Genomic DNA, 26,217 nt, shown 5'->3' with positions numbered 1-26,217 from the left:
GCGTTGGTGGTATAGTGGTGAGCATAGCTGCCTTCCAAGCAGTTGACCCGGGTTCGATTCCCGGCCAACGCAGTGTTAGTTTTTTTCCTCTCAGCTTTTTAGACTGAGTAGACCTGGAAACCGAGCAAAGCAGGGAACAGAGAAAAAGAGCTTTTGACAACTTTTGTGTCCTGCGTCTGCACCAGTATGGTCTGTCCCTCCCACAGCAAACATCTGCATTTTGGTAACTGCACGTGCGAGCCAAGCCCGTCTGATGGGTTCGGCCGCCGGCGTCGCCTGAGTTAACAATAACTCTCCTTTTGGGGATCTAGGGAAGTGTCTGAAATAGAGGCTGGTTAGATTTGTTTTTCTGAATCTGCAGAGGTGGCTCTGATATACTGATGAGTCAAGATGAGGAAGTCAGCACAAGCTCCCACAATGCCAGTGAGAGAGTACGCAGCAGTTCTTCTGCCTGTGACGGAAGCAAGAAATAATTAAGACGGGGCTCTCATCCCCTCCCCAGCTCACTTAGCTCCGTTTTTCTTCCGCTTCCACCATTCTGGGAAGAGAAACCTCAGTTCCATGGTACAGGCTGCAGATGTAATTTGTAAAATCCTTCGAGGCTGCCCCTCGCATCCCTGGGCTTGACTGATTCTTTGGAGGGGGAAGAGGGGAATGGAGGCAGAGAGGCGAGAGGCGACGTGGTCCCGGGTTGCAGCTGACGCTTTCTGCCTTCTAGTCAGGACCTGGGCCCGCCGCCGCCCAGCAGAGCGGGTGGTGCTACAGCTATCATCAAGGGATTTAGCGTCTAAGAAACTGATTCGGGTGTCGGAGCTTCAAGGTTGCAGAATGGAAAAGTTTGGAATTGATTGATGTGGACCTCACGCACCTGCCAAATAAAAAGGTAGCACGAAACAGCCATTCCTGTTCCAAGAGGCATTAAATCCAGCTGCTGTGCGCCGCCTTGCTAGTGGCTCGCCGTGATCGTATAGTGGTTAGTACTCTGCGTTGTGGCCGCAGCAACCTCGGTTCGAATCCGAGTCACGGCATGTTGGTCCTAACTTGCTCTGGTGGCTTTTCTTTTTCTTTTTCTTTTTTTTAAATTAGCACTTTTAAAAGAGTTACATGGTTGTAATTCTGCCTTTGCTTAAGGCATCCCCGCGGAACTGCAGTCCACAAATTCGGTGAATAACAATAGCTCCAGGCCGACGTGGTGGCTCTCTCCATTACGTAATCCCAGCAGCTTTGTGAAGTTTCGGAGGCGGGAGAATCCCTGGAGCCCAGAAGTTCGCGACCAGCTTGAGACGCCTCCACACACACTTAGAAAAAAATTTTTTTTAAGATGGTGGCGGGCGCTTTTGGTCCCAGCTACTTAGGGACGGTGAGGTGGGAGCATCGCTTGAGCCCGGGAAGTAGAGGCTGCAATGAACTATGATCGCGCCACTGCACTCCAGCCTGGGCAACAGAGCGGGACTCTGTCTCAAACAGCAATAGTTCCAGTTGGCTCACACTGCGGCTCGCCCACCAAGGCGCTAGGCAGCCCAGGCGGGAAGCTTTAGAGCAGTATGGAGGCCCACGGAGCTGGGACCACGGTTGTTCTTTTGGCCTTCACTTGAGCAGAGGAGAGAACTCTTCCCTGGTGACTCTGGAACTCAGTGCCTCTTCCAGGATGGAGAACTAAAATGCTTTGCAGAGAGGTCTTTGCACCTCTCATCTGAGTTTCCTCGGGCTCTTTCGCACCCTCCTCTGAAGTCGGTGAGGAGGCTCCCTCAGTGGAAGGACAGGACTCGTGATTCCCGAGTCCTCCGCGAGCCTTCCTGGCTCTCTGCAGCCCCCATCGCTCTCTAAACCTCGGATTCCTCCGTGGCAAAAAGCTATTATGAAAAGGCTATTGCCGTGTCCACCAGTCCTAGGTCCTGAAACTTCTTTCACAGGAAATAATATACAATTAGATCATACAACCTCTGCATCAGTGGAAAATGGTTCCATATAGGAAGCACGAGCTAACGGCTGCCCGGCTAGCTCAGTCGGTAGAGCATGAGACTCTTAATCTCAGGGTCGTGGGTTCGAGCCCCACGTTGGGCGCTGTGATTTTATTTAACCCTCTCGGTTTGCTACCATAGAAACATGAATTTCTAAATCGCCAAAGCGGCTACTGTCCTTATATGGTAACTGACTCCAGAAATTGTCTCCATTCACCCCAAATTCATCAAGAAAAGAGGAATCCGGGACAGGCGCGGTGGCTCACGCCTGTAATCCCAGTACTTTGGGAAGCCAAGGCGGGCGGATCACCTGAGGTCAGGAGTTCGAGACCAGCCCCAACATGGAGAAACCTCGTCTCTACTAAAAATACAAAATTAGCCGGGCGCGGTGGCTCAAGCCTGTAATCCCAGCACTTTGGGAGGCCGAGACGGACGGATCACGAGGTCAGGAGATCGAGACCATCCTGGCTAACACGGTGAAACCCCGTCTCTACTAAAAACTACAAAAAACTAGCCGGGCGACGTGGCGGCGCCTGTAGTCCCAGCTACTCGGGAGGCTGAGGCAGGAGAATGGCGTGAACCCGGGAGGCGGAGCTTGCAGTGAGCTGAGATCCGGCCACAGCACTCCAGCCTGGGTGACAGAGCGATACTCCGTCTCAAAAAAAAAAAAAAAAAAAAAAAAAAAAAAAAAAAAAAAAAATACAAAATTAGCCGGGCGTGGTGGTGCATTCCTGTAATCCCAGCTACTCCGGAGGCAGAGGCAGGAGAATTGCTTGAACCTGGGAGGCGGAGGTTGCGGTAAGCCGAGATCGGGCCATTGCACTCTGTCTCAAAAAAAAAAAAAAGAAAAGAAAAGAAAAGAGGAATCTGGGGATTCTAGTGTCTGTAGTGACCACGTGCTTCTAATCCACGATGGGCTTCTCAACTGGGCAAAGGCAGACAAGCTGAGCAGCTCTGAGGAGAGTCCGAAACCACTCCGACAGTGCTCCACGGAGAACAGCCTTAGGACGGCTCCTGAGGGAAAAATACTGGTTCTCTTCTTGTTGGTGGGAAATTTGAATGGGGTTTTGAAAGGCCTTTGTAGTGAGTTAAAATATTCTCAGCTAGGTGTTAGGGAGCATCTGTTTGCTTTTTAGGTTTTGAAGCCTTGATCAGCCGCAAAGGGCTGTAAAATACAATCAGTTTAGGAAGGTCAGGAAAGAGAGGAGAGGGCTCTAGAAAGAAGTTGAGGAGGCGGAGGAGAGAAGCGGAAGAGCAAAGAAAAGGAGGAGCGAAGACAAACGGGTAGGGCAGCGAGTAGGGAGTTTACAGTTGCAGTCTTACTTGATGAGTATAGGCTGCCACTCCAGAGTGCTGGGCCCACTACTTTGAATTAGTTATTGATCCACTGGAGAACTTTTTTCTATTCCCGAAATCCTGGAGGTGTTTGCCTTGGAGTTGTTTGCCTTACATTTGTTCCTGCTAAATTATCTTTAACTGTTGCTTTGGCTGGAGTAGGTTAAGTTGGTTTGCCAGGTGGGTGGAAGCCAAGATTGGCACCATTCAAGAGACACTCCAATTTTTTTTTTTTTTTTTTTTTTTTTTTGGGACAAAGTCTCGTTCTGTCGCCCAGGCTGGAGTGCAGTGGTAGGATCTCAGCTCACTGCAACCTCCGCCTCCCGGGTTCAAGCGATTCTCCTGCCTCAGCCTCCTGAGTAGCTGGTATTACAGGCGCCCGCCATCATGCTCAGCTAATTTTTGTACCTTTAGTAGAGACAAGGGTTCACAATGTTGGCCAGGCTGGTCTCGAACTCCTGACCTCGGGTGATCTGCCTGCCTCAGCCTCCTAAAGTGCTGGGATTACAGGCATGACGCACCGCTCCCGGCCTGAACATTCATTTCTAACTCCTCCTACAGATCTTCCACCTCCTTTCCCTCAGGATCATTTACCAGTACTTTTTATTTTTTAAGAGTATAAATATGCTTTAGTCTCACATATAGTCCACCAACCATCTCCAAAATGACGAGTTATTCTCCAAGTGTGGTCCCAGGACAAGCATCTTCAGTATCACCTGGAAACTTGAGACAAATGCAAACTGTTGAGTGCCACCTTAGACCTATTGAATCCGAAACCCCGAGGGTGGCTCCAATAATCTACGACTTAACAAGCTCTCTAGGTAATTTGGAATGTTCAAGTTTGGGAACCACTGCATTAGGGCAGCCTCCTTCCCTCTTAACCGAGGTATATCATGTTCTTGGATAGGAGACTTGACATCGTAAAGACAGAGCCTCTCCTTTACTTGGTGTCTGAATTTAACATGGTTTTCGTAAACTGTCCAAAGAAGAATTTTTTAATTTTTATTCAAACTAGACAAATATGATTATAAAGTTCAAAAGCAAAATATCAAGCAGAAATATCCAAGGAATTCTACTTTTTTTGTTTGTTTGTTTTTGAGACAGCATCTCTCTCTGTTACTCAAGCTGGAATGCAGTGGCATGATCTTGGCTCACTGCAACCTCCACCTCCCTCAGGCTCAGCCGATCCTCCCACCTTAGCCTCCCAAGTAGCTGGGACTAGAGGCGCTTGCCATCATGCTTGGCTGATTTTTAAACTTTTTTTTTGTTTGTTTGTTTTTTGGGACGGAGTCTGGCTCTGTCGCCCAGGCTGGAGTGCAGTGGCGTGATCTCGGCTCACTGCAAGCTCCGCCTCCCGGGTTCACGCCATTCTCCTGCCTCAGCCTCCTGAGTAGCTGGGACTACAGGCGCCCGCCACCGCGCCCGGCTATTTTTTTTTTTTTTTTTTTTTTTTTTTTTTTGGTATTTTTAAGTAGAGACAGTGTTTCACTGTGGTCTTGATCTCCTGACCTTGTGATCCGCCCGCCTCGGCCTCCCAAAGTGGTGGGATTGCAGGCGTGAGCCACCGCGCCCGGCCTGATTTTTTTTAACTTTTTGTAGGGATGAGGACTCACTGTATTGCCTAGGGTGGTCTCGAACTCCTGAACTCGATATGCCCACTTCAGCCTCCCAAAGTGTTGGGATTACAGGCCTGAGCCACTGTGTCTCACCTAATAGTAAATTTTTCTAAAGTTTATGTTGGGGAGGTTTTTTTTTTTTGAGACAGAGTCTTGCACTTTCGCCCAGGCTGGAATGTAGTGGCTAGATCTTGGCTCACTGCAAGCAGCTCCGCCTCCAGGATTCACGCCATTCTCCTGCCTCAGCCTCCCGAGTAGCTGAGATTACAGGTGCTCGCCACCACACCCGGCTAATTTTTGTATTTTTAGTAGAGATGGGGTTTCACCGTGTTAGCCAGGATGGTCTTGATCTCCTGACCTCGTGATCCGCTCGCCTCAGCTTCCCAAAGTGCTGGGATTACAGGCGCAAGCCACCGCGCCCCGCGGAGAGGTTATTATACATTGTGAATGACAGGATAAATTGGTACAAGTTCTACAGGGTGCCTTATGACTATAGCTATAAAATTAAAAAACATTTTTTCTTGGAGACTGAATCTCACTGTGTGGCCCAGACTGGAATGCAGTGGCACAATTTCGGCTGCCTACAACCTTCGCCTCCCGAGTTCAAGTGATTCTCCCACCTCAGTCTCCCCAGTAGTTGGGATCACATGTGCACACCACCACCCCTGGCTATTTTTTTTTTGTATTTGTAGTAGAGATGGGGTTTTACCATATTGGCCAGGCTGGTCTCAAACTCCTAATCTCAGGTGATCCACCCACTTTGACCTCCCAAAATCCTGGGATTACAGGTGTGAGCCACCACGCCTGACCAAAAAAAGATGTTTAAAAGTTATTCTTTTAAACTTGTGTCATGGCCGGGCGCGGTGGCTCCCACCTGTAATCCCAACACTTTGTGAGGCCCAGGCGGGCGGATCACCTGAGGTCGGGAGTTTGAGACCAGCCTGATCAACGTGGAGAAACCCTGTCTCTACTAAAAATGCAAACTTAGCCGGGCGTTGTGGCACATGCCTTTTACCCTAGCTACTAGGGAGGCTGAGGCAGAATAGCTTGAACCTGGGAGGCAGAGGTTGCAGTGAACTGATATCACACCACTGCACTCCAGACTGGGCAATAAGAGCGAAACTCCGTCTCAAAAAAAAAAAACGAAAAACAAACACACAAACAAAAAAACCCACCTTGTGTCATGTTTCCCACAAGCAGATTTTTTCTTTTTGACACTTTTGGTATAAATAAGCAATTTTTTTTTCTTCTTCTTTTTTTTTACCTCAGCAACCCACATTTAGAAATTTTTCCTACAGATCTACCTCACGTGTGCAAGGTTATTCATGGAGTGTTTTTTTTTTTTTTTTTTTATCATAGAAAAACATTGGAAACTCTAAATGTCCGTCAGTTTGGAGGTAATTAAATTAGTGACAGCAAAATCGTACAATTACATGCAGTTCAGCTAGCTATAAAGAAAAGTAAGAGGTCGGGTGCGGTGCCTCACGCCTGTAATCCCAGCACATTGCGAGGCCGAGGCAAGCGGATCACCTGAGGTCAGGAGTTCGAGACCAGCCTGACCAATATGGAGAAACCCCGTCTCTACTAAAAATAAGAAAATTTTCCGTGTGTGGTGGCGCATGCCTGTAATCCCAGCTACTAGGGAGGCTGAGGCAGGAGAATAGCTGGAAATTGGGAGGCAGAGGTTGCGGTGAGCTGAGATCGCGCCACTGCACTCCAAACTGGGGTACAGAGCGAGACTCTGTCTCAAACAAACAAATAAACAAAGAAAAAAAAAAAAAAAAAGAAAGAAAGAAAGAGAGAAAAGAAAAAAATGGTGGTTATATTTTGCAGCTTCTCTCAAGAGAGTCTATTTCTCCTCTGTTTGAATCTGGGATTGGCTATGTGACTTGCTTTGGGCAAATGTTGGTGCCTTCGCAAACCTGGCAGAAGAGGCTTGCACATGGGGGGATTACCTGCTTTTTCCTTCACTTGAAATCCTGAGACCATGATCTGAAGATCCCCCCCAAGCAAGCCTGCTGGAGAGATCACATGAAGAAAAAGATCCATGCATCCCACTTGTTCCAACCTATCCAGCTATACCCCAGATGTGTGATTGAGGCCATCCTAGACTATCCAGCCCCAAATGAATCAGCTTGGACCAGAAGAATTTCCAAGCCAACTCACAGAATCACTAAAAGTAATAAATTATTGTTATTCTAAGTCAATAAGCTTGGAAGGGTTTATTATGCAGCAAAAGTGTATCAAAAGGGTGATGGTAGTTGCAGGAAATATATACCTTTAATTTTATATGCATAAACATCTTTGGGATGATACCTCCAAAATATAAATTCCTATATTGAAAGAGCACACTGAGTACCCAGCATGGCGGATGAAAATAGATCACGAAGTTTCAAAATAGTAGGAACAGGTAGAAGATCCTATAAGCTTTCGGGAGGAGAGATGCGAGAACAGTTTAAGGCAAATAACAAAGAATCAGAATGGGCTGGGCGTGGTGGCTCATGCCTGTTATCCTAGCATTTTGGGAGGCGGAGATGGGTGGATTACCTGACGTCAGGAGTTCGAGACCAGCCTGGCCAATATGATGAAACCCCATCTCTATTAAACACACACACACACACACACATTAGCCGAGTGTGGTGGCGGGCGCCTGTAATCCCAGCTACTCGGGAGGCTGAGGCAGGAGAATCACTTGAACTCGGGAGGCAGAGGTTGCAGTGAGCCGAGACCGCCCCATTGCACTCCAGCCTGGGCAACAAGAACAAAATTCTGTCTCAAAAACAAAAAAAAAAAGAAAAAAAAAATCAGAATGGCATCCGTCTTCTCTACGATGTTGAGGCGCTGTAGTCTATAACCATCAGGAACAAACCTATAGTCAAACCTGAGTATATTGGCTCATTGCAACAGAGGAGACAGCAAACACTATGGGGAAACTGTGGGACAATTCTTCCTTTGGGAATCTCGATATTTTTATCTAGAAAGTGGGAGGAATGGTTGCAGGACTAAACACGTAATTGGTAAAGAATCAACAGTCAATACAAAAGTTAGCCGAGCATGGTTGGGCATGCCTGTAATCCCAGCTACTTAAGATGCTGAGGGAGGAGAATCGCTTGAACCCAGGAGGCGGAGGTTGCAGTGAGCTGTGATGACGCCCCTGTACTCCAGGCTGGGCGACTGGGACTGTGTCTCAAAAAAAAAAAAAAAAAAAAAAAGTCCGGGCGCAGTGGTTCACGCCTGTAATCCCAACACTTTGGGAGACCGAGGCGGGCGGTTCACAAGGTCAGGAGTTCGAGACCAGCCTGGCCAATATGGTGAAACCCCGTCTCTACTAAAAATACAAAAATTAGCTGGGTGTAGTGGCGGGCGCCTGTATTCCCAGCTACTCGGGAGGTTGAGACAGGAGAATCGCTTGAATCCGGGAGGCAGAGGTTGCAATGAGCCAAGATCACACCACTGCATTCCAGCCTGGCGACAGAGCAAGATTCCGTCTCAAAAAAATAAAAAATAAAGAATTAACAGTCACTATTAGTAGCTGGGAAAGTGGGATGTTTGATCATATTATGGTTTGAACAGTGCTGTTTGTGCTCAAATATGATTGTGAAATAGTCTATCTTTCATCTTGGTGAGAGGGTAACTTTGATATTGGTGTTGTGAAATTTTTAGTTTTAACCGGAGAACATCATGGCCTAGGTGTTTGTCAGACCAGCTTTAGCTGAGAGCAGAAAAGGGTTACTTTTTTCTTTCTCAGAAACGACTATGGAAAACAGTAAACAACAAGGGCCGGGCGGGTGGCTCACGCCTGTAATCCCGGCACTTTGCAAAGCCAAGGGAGGCGGATCACTTGAGGTCAGGAGTTTGAAACTGTAGCAGGAGGAGTCCTAGACAAAATCCCTCGGACACCCATTGTGGAAGATAAGAGCTTTATTCAGCTGGGAGCGTCGGCCGACTCACGTCCTAGAAATCACGCCCTAGAAACCGAGCTCCCTGAATAAGTAATTCCTGTCCCTCTTAAGGGCTCACAATTCTTTTTTTTTTTTTTTTTTTTTTTTTTTTTTTTTTTTTTTTTTTTTGAGACGGAGTCTTGCTCTGCCGCCCAGGTTGGAGTGCAGTGGCCGGCTCTCAGCTCACTGCAAGCTCCGCCTCCCGGGTTCACGCCATTCTCCTGTCTCAGCCTCCCGAGTAGCTGGGACTACAGGCGCCCGCCTCGTCGCCCGGCTAGTTTTTTGTATTTTTTAGTAGAGACGGGGTTTCACCGTATTAGCCAGGATGGTCTCGATCTCCTGACCTCGTGATCCGCCCGTCTCGGCCTCCCAAAGTGCTGGGATTACAGGCTTGAGCCACCGCGCCCGGCCCAGGGCTCACAATTCTAAAGGGGCTGTGTGTGTGTGTGTGTGTGTGTGTGTGTGCGCGCGGGGGAGGGGGTGGGTCATGATCGATTGAGCAAGTGAGGGTTACTTGACTGGGGGCTGCATGCACCGATAATCAGAACGAAACAGAACAGAAAAGGGAGTTTCATAATGCTTTTTTAATACAATGCCTGGAGTTTATAGATAGCCCAAGTGGTGAGGTCAGGGATTGAATTTTAGCAACCAGGACCGAAATGTGGCGCCGGGTTGTCTGACGGTGATTTTCACTTCTACCCATTGTTTCAACCTCCACTTTTTCAGCAAACAAGAAATTAAGTATAAGACAATATGAGGAGTGGTCTCCTCTCTCAAAACCAGCTTGGCCAACATGGCGAAACCCCATCTCTACTAACATTTAAAAAATTAGCCGGGCGTGGTGGCGGGTGCCTGTAATTTCAGCTACTCTGGAGGCTGAGGCGGGAGAATCACTTGAACTCGGGAGGTGGAGGTTGCAATGAGCCGAGATCCCGCGGCCACACTCCAGCCTGGGCGACACAGCGAGGCGAGACTCTGTCTCAAAAAAAAAAAAAAAAAAAAAAAAGCAGTGCCTTTAAAAATCTGGGAGAAAAATTATTTCAACCTATCTCTTTGTATCTCTATTTAGTAAAATATCAATTAAGTATATGGGTATAATAGACATTTTCAGACATGCAGTGTCTCAAAAAGTTTATTTCTAAGGTAACCCCTTTATAGGAGGTTTTGGAGGATATGCATCATCAAAAGGAAGAAGATAGTGAGGAACGAACCGCCTTGAGATCCATGAAGCAGGGGATCTAACAAAAGAGAGAGGCAATGGAAATCCCAAGATGCTGCTGTAAAGAGAGATATTATAATAACAGCTGTGAGATAAGCCTGAAGAGCAAGTCATCCAGAATGGAGCAGGTGGAAATGTGCCAGGAAAAATTTATTTCTCTTTCTTTCTTTCCTTCTTTCCTTTCCTTTTCTTTCTTCTTTCTTTCTTTCCTTTCTTTCTTTTGCCCAGGCTGGAGTGCAATGGCGCGATCTCCGCTCACTGCAACCTCCGCCTCCCGGGTTCAAGCGATTCTCCCGCCTCAATTTCCCGAGTAGCCAGGATTACAGGCGCCTGCCAGCCTCAGCTTCCCTAGTAGCTGGGAGTAGAGGCACCCGCCACCATGTCCGACTAATTTTTGTATTTTTAGTAAAGACAGGGTTTCACCATGCTGGCCAGGTTGGTCTCGAACTCCTGACTTCAGGTGATCCACCTGCCTGGGCCTCCCAAAGTGCTGGGATTACAGGCATGAGCCACCACGACTGGCCAGGAAAAATTTCTTGAACAAACATACAAGCAAGCAAACCAACCAAAATGATTGTGTGTTTCTATGTGTTGAGGGGAGATTTACAGAACTGGGGAGAAATTGGCTAGTATTAAGTAATAAATACATGGAAAACTTACCAAATGGAAAAATAAGATGACTATTGCCAGGGTAAATACTGTACCAAAAAAAAAGAAAAAAATCACTATCTAGAAGCTAGGAAGAGGACTCTCACCAAGAACCAAACTTGCTGGCACCTTGATCTTGGACATCTCAGCCTCCAGAACTGTGAAAAATAAATGTTTAAGTCACCCAGTAGACGGTATTTTGTTACAGCAGCCTGAGATAACTAAGACATCCAAACCTCTGAAAGAATCAAAATAAGACTTGACTTTAGTGTAGCAGGACCAGCCCAGACAAAACTCCTCAGACACCGAGTTAAAGGAAGAAGGGGTTTATTTGGCCGGGGGCATCGACAAGACTCCTGTCTCAGGAGCCGAGCTTCCAGAGTGAGCAATTCCTGTCCCTCTTAAGGGCTCACAACTCTAAGGGGGTGCGTGTGAGATGGTCGTGATTGACTGAGCATGCAGGGAGTACATGACTGGGGGCTGCATGCACCAGTAATTAGATCGGAACAAAACAGGATAGGGATTTTCACAGTGCATTTCTATACAATGTCTGTAATCTATGGATACGTCAGGGGTTAATCTTCAACTACTGGGCCCAGGGTGCAGCACCCGGCTGTCTGCCTGTGGATTTCATTTCTGCCTTTCAGTTTTTACTTCTTCTTTCTTTGGAGGCAGAAATTGGGCATAAGATGATGAGGGGTGGTCTCCTCCCTTACTTGGTATATCTACTTGAGAATCCATCCTCTATTTCTATTTTCTTAGCTTTAAAGAAAACTTGAGGGGTGCTATGGCAATAGGTGTAGGGACCACTGCAACAGAATCCTGCAGTGCAGGAGAGAGATTGGACTCAACTCCTATTTCTGTTTGTTATGATGTTTTCTTTAGCTACTTGCCTATCCCAGTTCACCAGACAGTGTTTCATAGCAAGTACCATGTACCAGCATAGACCAAACAACTCCATAAGAGCAGTAGAATAGCCAGTATTATTACATTCCAACAATAAAAACTCAAGAATGCAATCTCTCCTCTTGTTGCCACAATAAAATAAAAAGATCCAGGCCGGGCGCGGTGGCTCAAGCCTGTAATCCCAGCACGTTGGGAGGCCGAGACGGGTGGATCACGAGGTCAGGAGATCGAGACCATCCTGGCTAACACGGTGAAACCCCGTCTCTACTAAAAAAATACAAAAAACTAGCCGGGCGAGGTGGCGGGCGCCTGTAGTCCCAGCTACTCGGGAGGCTGAGGCAGGAGAATGGCGTGAACCCGGGAGGCGGAGCTTGCAGTGAGCTGAGATCCGGCCACTGCACTCCAGCCCGGGAGACAGAGCGAGACTCCATCTCAAAAAAAAAAAAAAATAAATAAAAATAAAAATAAAAAGATCCATTATATAAAGTCTCAATTAGATGAACATTTAAAATCTCCCCTTTTCAATTTGTATTTAGCTAAGGACCAACTCTGTGCCAAAGTAAAGGTCCTCCTCTGGAGGGTTAGGTCTGAGTTCTTCTTCAGCAGCTGAAGTCCGGGCTCTCTGTCACAGGAACAGTGGAAACACCCATTGTCAGCACTTTTACAGTCAGGTGAATCCAACCTCAAGTCTCTTGTGAACCACTTTCCCAGAATTCCCAGGGGTCAGGAGAACAAAGGAGAACAGCGTAGCACCAGCTCCTTACCTGTAAGATTCAGGGCTATGTGTGAGACCAGCAAGCAATAACATTCCCCAAACAAAAGTGAAGAGTTTGTGCTGCTATTAAATGTCAGATAGTGTGGCCAAGGAAGGAGCATTCTCTTAGGGTGTGGGAATATGACTAGACCCAACTTCATTAGAGGTCAATTAACCATCAATTAGAAAAATTGGAAAGGCACAAATACTCTGACCAAGCAAGTCCATTTCTAGAAGTGTGTTTTAAGAAATCCTTACCCAAATGATGAAATATATTTGTATAAGGATGTTCTCTGAATAATTTTTTTATAAGAATAAGCATTAGACACAACTTTGTGTCCATTAACCAAGGGCCATTTAAATATATACTGATTCATCCATACCATAAAAAGATAAGCAGTTGTTTAAAAGGCTGAGGTAAAATATGAAAGTGGTAATGATGATGCCACTGAAAATAATTACAGCAACTAACATTTAATGAACATTTATTAGGTGCTTATATGCTTTATGTGTATTTCTCATCAAATGTGTAAACCAAAAGTAAAATTCTAAGGTCCCCCAATCATCTGAATGGACCCCTCCTCTAGGTCAAGGGCATTCCAAAGTTAACCTGAAAAACTAGTTCAGGCCATGATGGGAAGGAGAGGTTGGACATGCCTCTGTATACCCTCCCTCCTTTTGGAACTCAGGAAAAGACAACCAGCATTAACATCAACACAGACCTTAAGTCTAATAAGAAACATTTACAATCTGTTCTCTCTGAAGCCTGCTACCTGGAGGCTTCATCTGTATGATAAAACCTTGGTCTCCACAACCTCCCTATCTAACCCAGAAATTCCCTTCTGGAATAATGATAACTCTTTCAACCAATGGCTAATCAGAAAAATTTTAAATCTGCCTATGACCTGGAAGCTCCCCACCCTTTGAGCTATCCTGCCCTTCCACATTGAAGCAGTGTAAATCTTACATGTATCAATCGATGTATTCTGTCTCCCTAAAATGAATAAAAGCAAGCTGTACCCGACCACCTTGGGCATATGTTACCAGGACCTCCTGAAGCTGTCACTAGTGCCTCCTTAACCTTGCAAAGTAAACTTTCTAAATTTATTGAGACCTGTCTCACATACTTTTGGATTCACAAATGTTAGATTAATCCATGAGGGAAGCATTATTTATTTATTTATTATTATTATTATTATTTTGAGATGGAGTCTGCTCTGCCACCAGGCTGGAGTGCAGTGGCGCAGTCTTGGCTCACTACAACCTCTGCCTCCTGGATTCAAGTGATTCTCCTGCCTCAGCCTCCCAAGTAGCTGGGATTACAGGCACCTGCCATCATCCCGGGCTCATTGTTGTAGTTTCAGTAAATATGGGGTTTCACCATGTTGGTCAGGCTGGTCTCAAACCTCAGGTGATCTGCACACCTCATCCTCCCAAAGTGCTGCGTTTACAGGCGTGAGCCACCACGCCCGGCCAAGGGAAGCACTTTTTTGTGTGTGTGTGTGTGTGCTGTTTTTTATAGACAAAGAAATTGAGGTGCAGAAAATTCAGTAATTTTTTTTTTTTTTTTTTTTTTTGAGACGGAGTCTTGCTCTGTCGACGGGGCTGGAGTGCAGTGGCCGGATCTCAGCTCACTGCAAGCTCCGCCTCCCGGGTTTATGCCATTCTCCTGCCTCAGCCTCCCGAGTAGCTGGGACTACAGGCGCCCGCCACCTCGCCCGGCTAGTTTTTTGTATTTTTGGTAGAGACGGGGTTTCACCGTGTTAGCCAGGATGGTCTCGATCTCCTGACCTCGTGATCCGCCCGTCTCGGCCTCCCAAAGTGCTGGGATTACAGGCTTGAGCCACCGCGCCCGGCCTCAGTAATGTTTTAAAAGTCACATTGTGAACGAACCAATATTTCAACCCAGAAATTGAGGCTTCACCACAAGTGAAGACTGGGGTTTTCTTGAAAGTTTTCAATTATTGGGAGTTTTGGATTTCCAGGAATGTGCAATTGTAAAAACCCAGCTTCAGGAAGTGATGAAATAGGTGCAGTGGATATGGGGTAAGCTCTGAAGCCCCAGGCTCAGGCTCTATTGAAAAATTACTTTTGCTGAAATATTCCTGTTTTTAGGAGCTTCCATGGAACTTGAGCCTTCGCGCAGCATATTTTGGCATCTGATTTAAAGCTAGTAGAGGTCCGGAGGATTCCCAGGATTAAAGTCTTTAAACAGAAAGCGTGAATCTTGCTTAAGTAAAAGGAACCGTCCCTGGGTGGGCTTAGAACCATCAACCTTTTGATTAACAGCCGAACACACTAACCGATTGCGCCACAGAGATTCTAATGGCTTGGGTTTGAAACTCATTTGCTGATACCAGAAATGGCTTTGTAACCTCTGGCTGCAGATAATCTCATATGTTTGTGGCCTGTCCAATCCCGCGCACTCCAGAAACCCAGAACGCGGGAGACAATGAAGCCAAGAGTCGAGTCTTTGGGCACGTTTGGACATTCTACCCGGCCAGAGTCAGCTGGGGGACTCCAACGGCCAAACGGCCGCCTGCTCCTCACCGTCTGCTCCTCACTGCTTCCCCCGCCTGCTCTTCACCGTCTCAAAGGTCGACGGCCCCTCCACAGGTGACAATTGCAGCCTCTCCGGCGGAAGTCACTCCCTTTCCCATTCTTAGTCCCGCTTCACACCTTGAGCTCACAGTCATTTCCTCCCGGCCTGGGCCAGCGGACGCGCGCGTGGGAAGAACCAGAACCCGTGGTGTCCTCACCACGCCGCCACTGGGCCTTCCTAGGTGGAATCCACCGCACAGGGACCTGGAGTTTACACAGGCTGGAGCCCAGAGCCCAGAGCCAGCCTAGCACCTAGTAGGCGCCCAGTAAATGCTCGGTGAAGGAAGGCATTCCACAGCAGAGTTTTAAGAGAACCATGAATTCCTGTGTGAACATTAAGCGTTTAGTGCTACTAGGAAGTCTGGAATATGGAGACCTGAACTGTTTCTCAAAGGCAGCTGTTCTTGTATTCCGACAGCTAGTTTAGAATTCAGCAAAGGTCACTGCTCAGTGCATCCCACCTCTGGAGACCAGAGGATGGTGCGGTGCGGGGCACCGCGGGTTCTGGTCTTTCCCACGCTCACGTCCACCGGCCAAGGTCCAAAGGAAATGGCTGTAAGGGCAAGATGTGAAGATAGTTACAAATACCAGTTAGGGCCAGCGACAGTTGCAGAAATGAGGACTTGTAATAGTTATGAGTATTCCTTCATTATTTTGAGATGAATACATTTGGGTACATATTAACCAATACTTTTCTTGAGAATTGTCCTCTTCCATCACCCTAGCTAGCATATTCATTAATAATTAACTTTTAGGCCGGGCGCGGTGGCTCAAGCCTGTAATCCCAGCACTTTGGGAGGCCGAGACGGGCGGATCACGAGGTCAGGAGATCGAGACCATCCTGGCTAACACAGTGAAACCCCGTCTCTACTAAAAAATACAAAAAACTAGCCGGGCGAGGTGGCGGGCGCCTGTAGTCCCAGCTACACCGGAGGCTGAGACAGGAGAATGGCGTAAACCTGGGAGGCGGAGCTTGCAGTGAGCTGAGATCCGGCCACTGCACTCCAGCCTGGGCGACAGAGCCAGACTCCGTCTCAAAATAAAATAATAATAATAATAATAATTAACTTTTAGAAATCTCAATATTTAGGTTACAGGATAGCAAATATGGAATGTGATCTAGCTAAAAAAGGAGTGAACATCATTAAAAGACAAAAGACTTTATCCTGTTGGGGAAAGGGTTGGCATATTTTCACCGAAAGAGAAAAAGTATGATTTTCATATTGTCTTTATTTGAACCTTAAGTATGGTTTTACAAGGAGGAAAAAGGAGGAGGAAGAAGAGAAAGGAAGAAGAGGAGGAAAAGAGGAGGAGGAGGAAGGTGTACATTGATGCCACCTTGAGAAGAAGTGGACTGTGGTGGATTTGTAATGTGTCAGTTTTGCTAAGCTGAATGCACATTTCCCAGATTTGCCTCTTTAGATAGCTCTGGGTTAGCCTGGGCCACAGGAGACATTTGGAAGATAGAATTCAAGTGGCTGTTACACACTTTTGTACACTGGGAAGGGTGTTGTTACAGCTCAGGCATGATCTTCAGCTTCCCTGACCCTTGGACTGGTGGGTGTTTTGCTTCTTGATCTAACATTAAGGTTAGAAATTGCAGGATTCCAGTTGGGTTTTGTTACATCCAATCTGGCTTAAGTTCCCATATTATTAGGAAAGCTTTAGGGTGCTTCAGGAAAACGCTTTTTAAAAAATCAAATTTGAGGCCAGGTGCAGTGGCTCAAGCCTGTAATCCCAGCACTTTGGGAGGCTGAGACGGGCAGATCACGAGGTCAGGAGATCGAGACCATTCTGGCTAACCCAGTGAAACCCCGTCTCTACTAAAAATACAAAAAACTAGCCGGGCGAGGTGGTGGGCATCTATAGTCCCAGCTACTTGGGAGGCCGAGGCAGGAGAATGGCGTAAACCCAGGAGGCGGAACTTGCAGTGAGCTGAGATCCCGCCACTGCACTCCAGCCTGGGCGACACAGCGAGACTCCGTCTCAAAAAAATAAAAAATCAAATTTGGAAAATATCAAATGGAATTATAGGCAATAAGCATAACCCAGTGGAACCATGAATCAAACTCTCTAAAGCAGGGTTGTCTAAATTTTGGCTTCCTTGGGCTACACTGGGAAAAACAAAAACAAACAAACAAAAAGAAATGAACACTAACTGCAATTGAACTGTGCCTGTAAAGCTTGTAAACAAAATGTGTCTGTAAAGCCTGCAAACAGGCCGGGAGCGGTGGCTCAGGACTGTAATCCTAACATTTGGGAGGCCCAGGCGGGAGGATAACTTGAGGTCAGGAGTTCAAGACCAGCCTGGCCAACATGGCAAAACTCTTTTTTTTTTTTTTTGAGACGGACTCTCACTCTGTCGCCCAGGCTGGAGTGCAGTGGCGCGATCTCAGCTTACTGCAACCTCTGCCTCCCGGGTTCAAGCGATTTTCTTGCCTCAGTCTCCTGAGTAGCTGGGATTACAGGCACTCCCGGTTAATACATATATATATAATATATAAATATTTTGTATTTTTAGTAGAGATGGGGTTTTACTGTGTTAGCCAGGATGGTCTCGATATCCTGAACTCATGGTCCACCCTCCTCGGCTTCCCAAAGTGCTTGGATTACAGGCGTGAGCCACTGCGCCCGGCCCAGCAAAACCCTGTCTCTACTAAAAATTCAAAAAATTAGCCGGGCCTAATTTTTTGGTGGCCTGCGCCTGTAATCCCAGTTACTCCGGAGACTGAGTATTCTCTGGCTGAGGCAGGAGAATAGCTTGAACGCAGAGGCTGGAGTAAGCTGAGATCTCTCCATCTCTCCAGCTGACTGTTTGCTGTTAATAAATGTTCACAGCTGGCTCCCAGGAGGTAAAGAAAAACTTACTTTTATTTTTATAGAACAACGACCAAAAAAAAGCGAACAGATTAGCGAATACGAACTCTCCATATTTGACTCCTGAGTGCGAATGACACTAACATACCGCTCACCACATCTGATAAACCACCACCTGATAAAACTTTCCGTTTCAGCATAAAAGTTACATGTCAAAAACACATCGGTGTGTTAACCCAGTTAAACAACTCCTACTTGCACCCATCAAAACAAAAAAAAAAAAAAACTATTTTTAAAACGACAATACCCCAACGGGAAAGTGCGTAAGGCCGTTTCCTACTACCACAAACCATGCGGTCAACTTTCCCACATTTAGGAAAAATCGCAGGAATCAGTACATCCGGAGTGCAATAGAGAAACCCCGCTCATGGGAAAACCACCTTCGTGATCGTGATATCTTCCCTGCCAAGTAAACATGAGTTCATTGTCTTTCGCCCCGCCACAGCCTCATATGCCTCACCCTTTACACACACGGTCGCTTGCCTCACGCGCATCCCCGAGCCCTCCTGGCCCTGACACACAGCTGGGACTCTCAGTTCCGACCAGCGGTCCCAGACTCGCTCCCACAGCACGGGAATTCCTTCATGGCGAAGCAGCAGGAGGCGAAGCGGCAGCCCCTGCGCTGCCTCATCTACATAGAACTCTCCCTCTCCGTGATGTCACCGACAGCGCATTCCCTGTCCCCGTCTGCTCCTCCGCCACTCAGCAGACCAACCCGCTGCCGGAGCCGGGGGAGGTGGTTTATGCCTCTTCCTTCTTTCCCTCCTGTCCCCGCCCCTCGTCTCCCGCAAAGAAGCGAGTACTTAATCTGTGTCCCGTGGAGGTCCCCTTTGGCGGCCAGCTGGAAGCCCGTGCACCCTTCTTCAAATAATGGCTTTCAATGAGCAGACTAGAACGTTTAGGATTACAAAGGAAACCGATTCCTTTGAAACCTGGTTGTCTTTGTGATGTGGCACCGTGTACATACCTTCGTTAAAACGCATTAAAGGCCACTGCACTCCACCCTGGGCGACAAGAGGTGACTGAGTATCAAAAAAACAAAAACATTCCCCCCTCGTCCCCAAAGCGTTAGACGTCAAGGCTGGAAGGATGTCTGTTCTCTTGAAAGTTCAATATCAAGCCGGGCGCGGTGGCTCAAGCCTGTAATCCCAGCACTTTGGGAGGCCGAGACGGGCGGATCACGAGGTCAGGAGATCGAGACCATCCTGGCTAATACGCTGAAACCCCGTCTCTACTAAAAAATAAAAAAAAACTAGCCGGGCGACGAGGCGGGCGCCTGTAGTCCCAGCTACTCGGGAGGCTGAGACAGGAGAATGGCGTGAACCCGGGAGGCGGAGCTTGCAGTGAGCTGAGAGCCGGCCACAGCACTCCAGCCTGGGCCGCAGAGCAAAACTCCGTCTCAAAAAAAAAAAAAAAAAAAAAAAAAAAAAAAAAAAAGAAAGTTCAATATCAAAATACTTGAAAATTAAACTAAAATAGTAGAAGCAAGAACAAAAATTAAGTTGAAGATGGTGTCAAGAATATTTCCCAGAAACCAAAATACGAATGTAAAAACAGGAGAGAAAAGTTCAGGAAGTTCAGGAAGGTATGTGCAAGGTCCAAACACGATTAGCATGCATTTCAGAAAGAGGATAGAAAAAATCAGTACAACAATTCAAAACACTTTCCATACCAATAGGCTGAAACTACAGTGAATTGAAACTGTTGAATAATGATACTGAACTTTCAAGAGAATCTTCATCCCTTCCTGAGAAAAGCATGAATATTCCTCCCTTTGCTCATTCCCTTCACTAAAGGTCCTTTATATTTGTAACTTCCTGGTTCTCAGGAGCTGAGAAGGTGATTTGCAATCACCTATACTACTTCTCCAATTCCGTGCTATATGCTCCTAATCCTCCAGTGCCATTGAATAGAGCCTGCGCTGCTTGACGCTCACTCTTGCTTTCATACATTGGCTTTGCAATCCTAAACAGGAAAGAATCCTTTTTGGGATGAGACCCCTCAATAACTTCTGCAGCCCCTCTAAATAGCCATCTCAAAGTATACCAAAGAAGTGTATTTTGGGGTGGCATATTTTGGGTTTCCCACATGGCTAAGCCAACATAATAGAATTCTTGCTGAACGCAGGGTGATCAGACATCACCTAGCGAGTGGTGAAGGATGAGGAGCCCTATTAGATATTATGAGTGATCAGCTATTGAGGATGGGGAGTTCTGGCTAAATTGACTGAGAAGGATTCTTGCTGAGATTGAACAATGCAGAGAGGAACACAGAAGCTCAATAGTTGAGGCCTAGTGAGAAGAGGACTCAGAAGAGCCTGATTAGAGTTTAACCAAGGAGATGTCAACCTGAAATAATTGAAAGGTTCAGAATTTGGTGTTAAAGAGTTTATTCATTCTGCTTGTGGGAACTAATGGTAAACATTTAAAAAGAGTGTATTCAAACAAAAATCTGGGAATAGCCAATCAGGGCACACAGACTCCAGAGAAAGGGGTCAGTGCTGCAAAGCCAAAAGTCAAGCTCTTGCTTACATAGAAAGAAAAAAAAAATTTAATAAGATCACAACATTTTCTATACAGGGCTGCTTTAACAGTTACAACAAATTAGTTGCAGAATTTTTTGTTTTTTTTTGTTGTTGTTGTTGTTCTGAGATGGAGTCTCACGTTGTTGCTAAGGCTGGAGTGCAGTGGCACGATCTTGGCTCACTGCAACCTCTGCCTCCTGGTTTCAAGCGATTCTCCTGTCTCAGCCTCCTGAATAGCTGGGATTACAGGTGCCCACCACCATGCCCAGCTAATTTTTTGTATTTTTAGTAGAGATAGGATTTCACCATGTGAGCCAGGCTGGTCTCAAACTCCTGACCTCTAGTGATCCGCCTGCCTTGGCCTCCCAAAGTGCTAGAATTACAGGCATGAGGCCCGCTGTGCTCAACCTGTTTTTTTTTTTTTTTTTTTTCTATACTGCTTGTTTTCTTTCTTTATAGCTGGCTCACATTTCCTTTCCAATTTAAAGGAGTGTATTGAACTCTGGATCTTAAGATAATGCAATAACCATGAAGTCTTTATGAGAGCAAGGTAAGAAGGAAGTTCATCTATAATGAAAATCAGCAGTGAAGAGGGAAGCAATCTTCCCTGGCACCCTTCAGTAATTTATATAACATGTTAGAAAACAATGCATGTGGCCGGGCGCGGTGGCTCATGCCTGTAATCCCAGCACTTTGGGAAGCCGAGGCGGGCGGATCACTTGAGGTCGGGAGTTCGAGACCAGCCTGACCAACATGGAGAAACCCTGTCTCTACTAAAAATATAAAATTGGCCGGGCGTGGTGGCACATGCCTATAATCCCAGCACTAGGGAGACTGAGGCAGGAGAATCGCTTGAACCTGGGAGGCAGAGGTGGTGAGCTGAGATCGTGCCATGGTACTCCAGCCTGGGGCAACAAAAGTGAAACTCTATCTCCAAAAAAAAAAAAAGGAAAGAAAATCATGCATGTGGCCAGGTGCGGTGGCCGGGCGCGGTGGCTCACGCCTGTAATCCCGGCACTTTGGGAGACCAAGGTGGGTGGATTACAAGGTCAGGAGAACGAGACTATCCTGGCTAACATGGTGAAACCCCGTCTCTACTAAAAATTACAAAAAATTATCCGGGCATGGTGGTGTGCACTTGTAGTCCCAGCTACTTGGGAGGCTGAGGCAGGAGAATGGCATGAACCCGGGAGGTGGAGGTTGCAGTGAGTTGAGATCATGGCACTGCACTCCAGCTTGGGCCACAGAGCAAGACTCCATCTCAAAAAAAAAAAAAGAAAGAAAGAAAGAAAAAAAAAAAGAAAACAATGCAGGTAAGGAACAAGGCCAATCTATAATCAGAGAAAAAAAGGTTATAACTGCCTGGTTTACAGGTACCTCTCATGTGGCTTAGGCTCCATACTCACATTTTCTTTCTTTCTTTTTTTTTTTTTTTGAGATGAACTTTCGCTCTTGTTGCCCAGGCTGGAGTGCAATGGTGCCATCTCAGCTCACTGCAACCTCTGCCTCCCAGGTTCCAGCGATTCTCCTGCCTCCGCGTCCTGAAGAGCTGGGATTACAGGCATGCGCCACCACACGCGGCTAATTTTGTATTTTTAGTAGAGTTGGGGTTTCTCCATGTTGGTCAGGCTGGTCTCGAACTCCTGATCTCAGGTGATCCGCCCGCCTTGGCCTCCCAAAGTGCTGGGATTACAGGTGTGAGCCATGGTGCCTGGCCCATATTTACATTTTTTTAAGGCTCAAAATAATTTGGAGTTCCAACAACTTACAATTTAAATTACTTAGTTTCTTTTTCTTTCTTTCTTTCTTTTTTTTTTTTGAGACGGAGTCTAGCTCTGTCGCCCAGGCTAGAGTGCAGTGGTGTGATCTCGGCTCACTGCAAACTCCACTTCCCAGGTTCACGCCATTCTCCTGCCTCAGCCTCCCGAGCAGCTGGGACTACAGGCGCCCGCCACCACACCTGGCTAATTTTTTGTATTTTTAGTAGAGACGGGGTATCACCGTGTTAGCCAGGATGGTCTCCATCTCCTGACCTCGTGATCCACCCGCCTCGGCTTCCCAAAGTGCTGGGATTACAGGTGTGAACCACTGTGCCCGGCCTTAAATTACTTATTTTCACAGAAAGAATCTTTGTCAGTTGTCACTCACTGATTCCTCCTAAGACCATAGTCCCGTCCAGTGATCCTCCCCAAGGCAATAGGTCTCTCTAGTAACTACTGGTTTCCTTTCCCATTTCAATTTCCACTCCAACTGACTGAATTGTGAACACCAAACACCAACTCCTACACTTAAATGTTGAAGCCCTAACCCCCAATGTGATGGTTTATGCAGCTGGGGCCTTTGAGAGGTAATCAGCATTAAATGAGGTTATGAGAGTGGGGTCCTCATGATGAATTTAATTTCATTATAAGAAGAGACACTAGAAAGCTTGCTCCTCTGCCTTCCCCCTGGTGCACAAAGAAATGGTCACATGGGCACACAGTGAAACTACAGCCACTTTCGGGCCATAGAAAGAGACCTCAGAAAGAAATCTGCTTTGCTAGCACCTTTATCTTGGCCTTCCCAACTTCCAGAAGTGTGAGAAATACATTTCCATAGTTTAAGCCACTTGGTGTATGGTATTTTGTTATGGCAACCTGAACAGACTTATACAACAATCCAGTCCTACAGGCAATACAACTACTCTGCTGATTCTAGATTCTGAGCGCCTCTCAGTCCTTTGTTGGGTTATTTTGATCCTGTCTATATATTTATAAATATTCTCTTCATAAAACTCTCTTTAAATCACACATCCGAGTGTGCCCCTTGTTTCCCATCAGAGCCAAGACTGATTTGAGATGATTTCTTAAGGTCAGGTTGATGTCTTAATCCAATTGTGCTGCTGTAACAAAATACCACAGAGTAACTTACAAACAACAAAAATTTATTGCTCACAGTTATGGAGGATGGGCAGTCCAATATCAAGCTGCCAGCAGGTTCAGTGTCTAGTGAAGGCCCATTCCTCTGTCACCCAGGTTGAGGTGCAGCGCTGCAAGCTTGGGTCACTGCAACCTTCACCTCCCAGGCTCAAGTAGTCCTCCCACCTCAGCCTCCTAAGTAGCTGGGACCACAGGTGCTCACCACCATGCCTGGCTAATTTTTTTTTTTTTGGTAGAGATAGGGTCTCACCATGTTTCTCAGGCTGGCCTCAAACTCTGGGCCTCAGGCAATCTGCCAGCCTCGTGAGGGAGTGCTGGGATTACAGGCATGAGCCACTGTGCCCACCTCCAAAATTCTACTAATATGTATGCATAATTAAATAGTTACCAGCCATTATTTTCTGATACTTTGGCAATTGGTTGAAAGAGTTTATCTAAAGACCTGGAATCCACAGAAGGGAGTCTCCTGTTAAGGGGTTGTTCGTATTATGCAGATGAAGCCTCCAGGTAGCAGGCTTCAGAGAGAATTGATTGTAAATGTTTCTTATCAGACTTTAAAAGGTGCCTGGATTAGGGAAAAGACCTGGAAAGGGATTCCCTATAGCATGTAGACTTTCCCCACAAGAGACAACTTTGTAGGGACATTTCAAAGTATGACAAAAAATATATTTTAGGGTAAAATATTTTTATTTCTTTCAGGGCCTGCTATCTGCCATGTAATGCTACACTAGAGTCAGGCTGAAATTTGGTGTCTTATTGCTACAAAAGTCTTAAGATCTCTGTTGTAATGCCTGTTGGGCCTGGTCAGATGCGCTGGTCAGTTGTGCCTGAATTCCAAAGGAAGGAGGGTATAACGAGGCGTATCTCACCCCTACTTCCCATCATGGTCTGAACTAGTTTTTCAGGTTAACTTTGGAATGACTTTGGCTGAGAGGAGGTGGGCATTCAAATAGTTGAGGGGCTTAGAATTTTAGTTGTGGTTTACACTATAGAAAGTATTACTTGGATGTGTCTCCCTGTCAGTATCCAGGGAATGGCACCTGGATTAAGCATTTAGTATTCAGTTGCTACACTCTCACCTAATCCCTCATTTTCAATATCTTGCCATGTTTTCCAGTGACCTAACTGGCCACCATGTCACAGACTTTATGGTCTCCAAAGGAGACCCCTCCATTTCATGTTTTGTGATTTGAGCAACAGAATAGAATCTACCTGTAAATGTTATAATGGTCTTTGACTTGGGCTTTCCAATTTTGCTCTACTTCACAGTGTTTTGTGGGTTACATACAAGGAAGATGATCTAGTCATTTGTTAAGCGCCTCAAAGAAGACATACCCTTGGATTTTTTTTTTTTTTTTTTTGTCAAATTGGGATTATTTTGTGTCTTTGGAGAACATAAAATACTAATATGAGGCCGGGCACGGTGGCTCACGCCTGTAATCCCAGCACTTTGGGAGGCCGAGGTGGGCGGATCACAAGGTCAGGAGATCGAGTCCCTCCTGGCTAACCTGGTGAAACCCCGTCTCTACTAAAAATACAAAAAACTAACTGGGCGAGGTGGCAGGCGCCTGTAGTCCCAGCTACGGGGGAGGCTGAGGCAGGAGAATGGCGTGAACCCGGGAGGCAGAGCTTGCAGTGAGCTGAGATCCGGCCACTACGCTCCAGCCTGGGTGACAGGGCGAGACTCCATCTCAAAAAAAAAAAAAAAAAAAAAAATACTAATATGAGGTAAGCACTAAGGTTCTGAGATGGCCGTGGAAGAGATGACAAAGTCCATCACCATGCCTGAGTGTCCAATCATCTCTGCGCGGGCCACATATTTTTGTATTTCACTGTATTTGAAACAACAACAACAAAAACCCTTCAAGATTCATGAAATTGGACAACTGTCTTTGTAACACTTCTAGTAGTAAAACCAAGAAAGATGGCTCGTTTGCACCCTGGTTTCATAGCCACTCTGTTTTCATAGGTATGTTTTCTCTCTGACATTGAACGGCTTTCAACTTGAAGCGGAATGCTACATCACAAAGATAAACAGGTTTGAAAGGAACCGGTTTTCTTATTTATTTATTTATTTATTTTTGAGACGGAGTCTTGCTCTGTCGCCCAGGTTGGAGTGCAGTGACCAGATCTCAGCTCACTGCAAGCTCCGCCTCCCGGGTTTACGCCATTCTCCTGCCTCAGCCTCCCCAGTAGCTGGGACTACAGGCGCCCGCCACCTCGCCCGGCTAGTTTTTTGTATTTTTTAGTAGAGACGGGGGTTTCACCTTGTAGGCCAGGATGGTCTTGATCTCCTGACCTCGTGATCCGCCCGTCTCGGCCTCCCAAAGTGCTGGGATTACAGGCTTGAGCCACCGTGGCCGGCAGGAACCGGTTTTCTTTGTAATCCTAAATGTTCTATTCTGCGCATTACAATACATTATCTGAAGAAGGGTGCACAAGCTGCCAGTTGGCTGCCAGAAGGGTTCTCTGCAGGACACAAGTCAAGTATCACCCTCTTTGGGGAAGGCCAGATGCGGGGTCTCTGCGCACCTCCCCGAAGAACAATGGCAGGAGGAAAAGGAGGGAGAGGCAGACTGTCACTTCCCCCGCCAGTTCCGGCAGCGGGTTGATAGGCTGAGTTGGCAGAGGGTGGGGCTGAAGAGCAGATGGGGACTGGGAAAGGCGTTGTCGGTGACATCACGGAGAGGGCGAATTCTATGTAGATAAGGCAGCGCAGGGGCTGCCGCTTCGCCGCCTGCTGTTTCGCCACGAAGGAATTCCCACGCTGTGGGAGCGGGTCTGGGACCGCTGGTCGGAACTGAGAGTCCCAGCTGTGTGTCAGGGCTAGGAGAGGTCGGGAGTGCGCGGGACAAGTGACCATGTGTGTAAAGGGTGAGGCATGTGAGGCTGTGGCGGGGCGGAGGGACATGAGTTC

General features: G+C 46.7%; 4 non-coding genes across 4 annotated transcripts; 3 read left to right on the top strand and 1 right to left on the bottom strand.

Annotated features, from left to right (window-relative positions):
- TRNAG-UCC lies at positions 1-72 on the top strand. The gene has a single exon. It is a non-coding gene; the product is annotated as a tRNA-Gly (tRNA).
- An 884-nt stretch (positions 73-956) lies between these two features.
- Positions 957-1,028, top strand: TRNAH-GUG. Its single transcript has one exon. It is a non-coding gene; the product is annotated as a tRNA-His (tRNA).
- Positions 1,029-1,991: 963 nt separating this feature from the next.
- TRNAK-CUU lies at positions 1,992-2,064 on the top strand. The gene has a single exon. It is a non-coding gene; the product is annotated as a tRNA-Lys (tRNA).
- Positions 2,065-18,110: 16,046 nt separating this feature from the next.
- Positions 18,111-18,275, bottom strand: LOC115899303. The gene has a single exon (XR_004059053.1). It is a non-coding gene; the product is annotated as a U1 spliceosomal RNA (small nuclear RNA).
- Between the last annotated feature and the right edge of the window lie 7,942 nt (positions 18,276-26,217).

The sequence above is a fragment of the Rhinopithecus roxellana genome, chromosome 8 (genome assembly GCF_007565055.1).
Source record: "Rhinopithecus roxellana isolate Shanxi Qingling chromosome 8, ASM756505v1, whole genome shotgun sequence".
NCBI classification, from domain to species: Eukaryota; Metazoa; Chordata; class Mammalia; order Primates; family Cercopithecidae; genus Rhinopithecus; species Rhinopithecus roxellana.
The sequence above is the reverse complement of the archived record's forward strand: the minus strand, read 5'-3'. Positions and strand labels throughout refer to the sequence as shown.